The sequence below is a fragment of the Grampus griseus genome, assembly GCF_964374135.1.
Source record: "Grampus griseus genome assembly, chromosome: 1".
Lineage (NCBI taxonomy): Eukaryota > Metazoa > Chordata > Mammalia > Artiodactyla > Delphinidae > Grampus > Grampus griseus.
Genome location: NC_139017.1, coordinates 64,926,091 through 64,932,750, shown reverse-complemented (window position 1 = coordinate 64,932,750; position 6,660 = coordinate 64,926,091). Strand labels below are relative to the sequence as shown.

The 6,660-nt window shown below is 38.5% G+C and overlaps 1 pseudogene across 1 annotated transcript; it reads left to right on the top strand.

Annotated features, from left to right (window-relative positions):
- Nucleotides 1–3,843: 3,843 nt before the first annotated feature.
- Nucleotides 3,844–4,191, top strand: LOC309831708 (transmembrane emp24 domain-containing protein 2-like; annotated as a pseudogene). Its single transcript has one exon. The product of its transcript is annotated as a transmembrane emp24 domain-containing protein 2-like (transcript).
- Nucleotides 4,192–6,660: the final 2,469 nt, after the last annotated feature.

Below are 6,660 nucleotides of genomic sequence, written 5' to 3'. Positions count from 1 at the left end.
TAGAAAAGAATAGCTTTATTGCTTTGCCAGGCAAAGGGGGCCACAGCAGGCTAATGCCCTCAAAACTGTGTGTCTCAACCTGGAGCGGGTAGTGAGGAGTTTATAATAATGGTTTAAAAGGGCAAGATCAGCTTGTAGACATTCTCCTTATTGGTTGGTGGTGAGGTAAGTGGGAGTCAGCATCATCAACCTTTCGGTTCTAACCTGTCTGGGGTCTAGTGCTTGTGGAGAGCCTACTGTTAATTTCTCCCACCTGGTGGGCATTTCAGTATCTGCAAAACAGCTCAAAGACATTGTTATATGTATGAATTGATGGGGAACCAGGACCTCGCCCTAAGGCTGCACTATTGTTTCTCTTGACTGTTCTTCCTTGTTTCGGCATCCCCTCCCTTCCCTAATTAGCAACTGTTTGAACCTGCCCGTTGGAGCTCAGGGGAGGTCCTGGAGGCTGAAGGAAACCTATTTCCTGTAATCAAGAAATGGGGGACACAGAAAGGCTTTTGTGCCCAGGAGCCCCCGAGGGTCCTGCTCAGTATCAGCCCGAGCTGAGTCTTGTTTAACTACAACTTGATCTCATATTTTCCCTCCATTGCTCAGTGCATTCTAGCCCCACTGGCTTCTTTTCTCTTTGTCAAACACTCCAAGCCCCTGCACAACTTGGGAATTCTGTGCCTTATTTATTTCCTCTTCAATTTTTAACGATCTTCAATTATCTTATTTTCTTCTTTATTTATATCTTACCTGTCTTTCCCAGGATAATATAAATTCCAAAAGGTCAGGAAAGTCTGTCTTTTCCACTGTCAGATTCCAGTTCCCAGTATAGTGAGTGGGAGATAATTGGCTCTCAATGAATATTTCTGAATTATAAATGGAGGACGAATGAATAATAAACAGATAAATGAAATAATTCTTCTGACTTCCAGTTCTAGTCTCTTTCCATGACAAGTTTTTATTTTTCCTTCTTTCTGTGCAGTTTGTCTCTATATGTATATAGACCATACTGCATACATTATGTAGCCTATATGCTTACACAGTAAATCCTTCCATGTAGCTATCAATGAAATGAGTGTGTATTGTTATTGTTTTTCCATTTAGAAGGCTAACACTGGAAAGGTCCTTAGAAATCCCATCAAATCCTCTTGCTTTACAGATAAGGAAACAAGGCCTGTCGTGTATAAGTTGCTTAAGGTCACACAGCTAACAACTTCTATACTTGAAATTACATCCCAGATCTACACACTTTCTAGTTCAGTGGCCTTTTAAATACCTTTCCCTTTGCTATAGTATTGGTTTGTTCCTTAACCCTCAGCTCCCTACCTCCTGCCAACATACAACTGGGAATAGAAGGAAATGGTATGAGTGGAAAATGAGGTCCTCATGGTGTCTTAGAATCATCAGTGCCCCAGGAGAGAAAGTTTCACTGAGCTAGTAAGCATCACCGTGCTCCTTAGCAGCATTTTTTAAATCACTAATGTGCTCTCCCAATGAGATTGGCCTCAAATGACATTGTGTCTTAGGAGGCTGTATGCCAAGACATCCCCAGTGTGTGCATTTATGTTGTCTACTGTTCCCTAAGAACAACTTTGTCAACTGTGGGGATGGAAAAATTATTCCCCGAATTCCATGGCAACTATTTCCGAATTTCCCATGTTTGTTCAAATGATAAATGTAAAACCATCATCTATTTTTAAACTCTTTGGACTTTATTGACTCAAAAGAACAGGAAAACCCTGTCAGGACAATTCTGTTTTATGAAAAATTAAGGGTGGGGACTTTGCATTTCTTTAAATGGTCTAAAAGTGTAAGGTTGTTTTTCTTACACAAGAACTGTGCAGTTAATTGGAATTGAATGGCCTTGCTTTCCTTCGTAAATGAAGCTCATTCCTAAGATTGAGATGCTAAATCTTAATCATGGGAAGTCCCTGAGGCAAGGATGTGTGTTGAAGTATAAGGAACGGTTTAGCAAAAAACATACTATCCCAATGATCATGGGGTCTATAAAGGGAACAAGGCTCTCTTCTGGAAGGAGGTTTACTTTGGTATTCATAAAGGCCCCATAGTTCCATTCTGACATCCACTTCTCCTCTAACTATGCTTAGCATTCATTTATCCAAACTGTTGTGTAGTTTCAGTTATCCATATGGCATAGTACTGTTGGTTATAAAGGACACAAAATATGGGTAAAACTCTCTCCCTTCCATGAAGAAGCAATTTAATAAAAGTTTAACCACCCTAAATTACGCACAATTTCTATTTACCTTTATTTAAGCCACATGGGTGTGGGAAACTAATTGAAGTAAATTCAGAGTATCAGAGTTTGAAAGAAGTTCAGGAACTATCTTGTCCACTGCTACTGAATGTGAGGTCCCTGGGCCAGCAGAAGCAGCATTACCTGGAAACTTATAAGAAAATGTACAATTCTTGTCTTCACCCTATATCCACTCAACCAGAATCTGTGTAATATGATCCCCAAGCAATTCCTGTAAACATTAAATGTGAAAAGTCTTGATCAATCCACTGATATCTTGGATTCATTCTATATTTACAGATATAGGGGATTGTAATTCTGTGATAAATATATATTCAAGCTGATAATCTCCTCCTATGTCTCACTCAATACCACATAGCTTTATTCAACTTCAGCTACCCTTAGGTGAGCACAGCCTTACCTAGATTTCAGAACAAAGGATGAATCATTTGGAGCAATTCCTGGGTACTTGAACATTTAGAAAGAATTTGAGGGGTGGAGAGAAGAAAAAAAGGAGGGAGGGAAAAAAGAAAGAAATCTATCATAATTGCCTACAATTTCATAAATTTTGTTCAGCATAGACCAAGTATAATCTCTCTCATATCAAGAGATACATATCTTTCTAAAAAAAATGTGAGTCATGGTATGGCAGATTGTATTATTGTCCTCAATTACTCCCTTCCCCCATTCCTCTAGTAGGCTTATTGGAGGGTAGGGGAGTGGTGGTGGGGGGGTGGAATGGCCAGGAATTTACCTGCCCGGACATCAGGCTTGGTCAAAGGGTCTGGTTTAAGATCAGGTTTGGCCAAGGAAATGTGTTTTGAGCTGTCATCACAGAGTTTTGGCCAGCCTTCTTGTTCTTTTCCTCTGCCTTGAGCAGAGAGGGACTTTTCTCTTACTCCAGATTCTTGGATAAAGAAGACACAGGGAGGAGAAGCAGAACAGTCACCAATACGTAATGTGAGTGAGAAATAAGCCTTTGTTGTTGTAAGCCACTGAAATTTGTGAGCTGTTTAACTTGAGGAAAGCTGAATAATGCACAGGGTCATCTGTGTCTTCTAGCATCAAGGGCCATTCTAACTATATTTACTTGAGAAGAAATGTTAAATGTGAAACAGTCTCTGTACAGGGAATTCCCTGGTGGTCCAGTTGTTAGGACTCTGCCCTCCTATTGCGGGGGCACGAGTTCATCCCTGGTCGGGGAACTGAGATCCCACAAGCCACATGGCCAACAAATAAATAAATAAATAAAAATTAAACAATCTCTGTACTATCAACATTTATCATGTAGATAAACTATAAGGAAAACAAAATACAAATAATCTTGTTTTGAGAGCCCATAGAAACTAACGAATCCTGGCCGCCCTCCTGGCCACTGCCTCGGGTTACTTTGTCAGCATCGAGGCGTCAGCATTGACGCACATGCCCAGGAGTGCTTCTTCGAGCGAGTCACCTCGGGCAGCAAGATGGGCCTCATCTTTGAGGTGGCTGAGGCTGGCTGCGTGGACATTGACGTGGAGATTACAGGGCCTGATAATAAAGGAATTTATAAAGGAGACTGGGAGTTCAGTGGGAAATACACATTTGCTGCTCACATGGATGGAGCAGCAGCATATAAGTTTTGTTTTAGCAGTGGAATGTCCAAAATGACTCCAAAGATAGTGGTGTTCACCATTGATATTGGGGAGGCTCCAAAAGTACATGGAAACAGAAGCTCACCAGAACAAGCTAGAAGAAATGATTAATGAGCTCGCAGTGGCGATGACAGCTGGAAAGCATGAACAGGAATACATGGAAGTTCGGGAGAGATACACAGAGAAATCAATGACAGCACAAACAGCAGACTGGTCCTTTGGTCCTTTGAAGCTCTTGTTCTAGGTGCCATGACATTGGGATGGATCTACTACCTGAAGAGATTTTTTGTAGTCCGGAAAGTTGTTTAAAAAACCTTTTTCTGATGATCCCAAACTCATAATTCACTGTTTACCAAACATCTTGGTTATAGTAATGTCAAAAAAGAAAGAAAGAAAGAAAAAGAAAATAACAAAGGCGCATTGCATTGACCTAATTTTGGACATCAAGGAGACTTACTTGAAATTCAGAATGCAGATGTCCGCATGCCTGCAATGCACCAAATGTCTGAAAAATTGTTGATTTTAGGGGCTATTAAATAAATATATCAGTTATTTTAGTGCTTTTTATGCCTCCCAGAATTATTATGGTTTTATCTTTAACACATTTCTTCTAAATTAAATATGTCACGATTACCCTGGAAATAATGTTAACATTTTTCATTCACTTGGTGTAGGAGCATAACCAGAATATTAACATAAAATGACACATTTTTTAAAAAGTTGAATAAATCATTTGTAATTCCTTTAATAAAAATTAAATGAGAAGCATCTGCTTTTATAGTAGGTTCGAATTTCTAAAGTTAACCTTATAAACAAATTGATGCTTAGTAAGATTTCCTCCCTATTCCAAGACCAATTTCCAGTGTTGATACAGAAAATGGCTCATATTTTTATATACCTTGACTGAATTAACATGGTTAAACATAAATAATATTTGATTTCTCTCAGTAACCCTTCATAGTGTAGGAGACTATTAGCTTTCTTATCCAGAGGAGAGCTCAGAGATTCAGCATGTACAAAGGTGTAACCACAACCAAACAGCTATTGGAGGAGTTTAGGCAGAACAATAATTCATTCTGGCAGCCTTTCCACACACAAGAGATTTGCCAAAGCTACCTACCAATTTATTTCATGTGTTGAAACAAATTTGTAAGATTTAAGAAGTTTTGTACCACTTGGAATTTGTTGCTTTGTTTTTTATTTTTGTCTACTCTTTCCCTCTCTCCCTACTCCTGTATTTTATAATTCACAACTATCTAAAGTCTTGGGTATATTAAACAGTCTTATAAAATAAGCCCTTTGAACAATGTAATTAACCAGTAACAGAAAAGGTCCTTGACACAGCCTCTGTCTTAGCTGTACTGTCCTCTCAGGTCTTGTCTTGATTACCAGAATCCTTCCTCACCAGAAGAAATTACAAATACATGCTTACACATCTGGAATCTATTGACTGAGGATCATCTCACAACCTAACAAAGCCTTATTTGCAGACTCTGGCAGTTTTCATTTTCCACATGCACATACCCTGCTTCAATATAAAGAGTCCTGAGTTTAACACTTTTCAGTTATAGAAAAAATGGAATGAATAAATAAATGAATGAATGAATCAGTTGAATGAATAAATAGAATTATTGTGTGCTTGGTGCAATCCCAAAGTGGACTCTATTTGAGTCTTCTGTTATATGTCTACTGTGTTGCTTTCAACCTTGCATTCTCTATCAGCTTCTATTAAAGACAATATATTCTGCCCAATTAAGACTTTTGTTAATTCAGTGGTTGCTGGATTATTTAAAGTTCTAACTCCTACAAACTAAAGGTCCTTGACTGAAGTTAGGCACAAGCTTTAATCTTGCTTTTGCCTTCTTCCAAGTTGGGGATAGGGTGATAATGATATAACATTTTCGGATGGTAGAAGCGAGTTCTCCTTTCATAAACATCCAAAGTGATTTCGTAGCCATAGAGCGTTTGCCCTTTATACCAGATGTTTCACAACAAAGAAACTGAAGCCCAGGAAGTAATTGCCTCTAAGATTAATAACTAGCATACAGATATCCTGATATCTCATCTACTCTACTTAGTTCCATCCTAATTTGGTTAAAAACATAGTCTTGGTTTTAACTGAACTACTGTACACGTTATTCTGAATGCCTACTATGTACAAAACATGTTGTTAGATATTATGGGTGGTTCAGGGATGTACAACACTGATTCCTTCCTTGAAGAAGCTTATCAGCAAGTTAGGGAGGCTGTACCAGACATGGGAAGTAAAGTGTTAGTGGAAGTCATAATAGGTGAGAGAGAATTAGTATACAGATAATGTGAGCTGCAGGTATTCAGAGAGGTAAGACTCATGAATGCTGGCATGGTCATAGTAAATTTCAAAGCAAAAGTGCTTTTTCCCTAATAAGAAAGCAAACAACCAGTTGTTGTTTTTTTTAATGGGTAAAAGATATGAATAGACAATAGACCAAAAATATACAATGGCAAATAAGCAAATGAAAAACTTCTCAACATCATATGTCATTAGGGAAATGCAAATAAATGTAATAATAAGATACTACTACACACCTCTTAGAAAAGCCAAATTGAAAACAGTGAAATCACCAAATTCTGGTGGGGATATGGAGCAACAGGAACTCTCATTCATTTCTGGGGAGAATGAAAAATGGTGTAACCACTTTGGAAGACAGTTTGGCGGTTTTTCACAAAACCAAACATGGTCTTACCATATGATCAAACATACGTGCTCCTTGGTATACACAAAGGAGTTGAAAACTT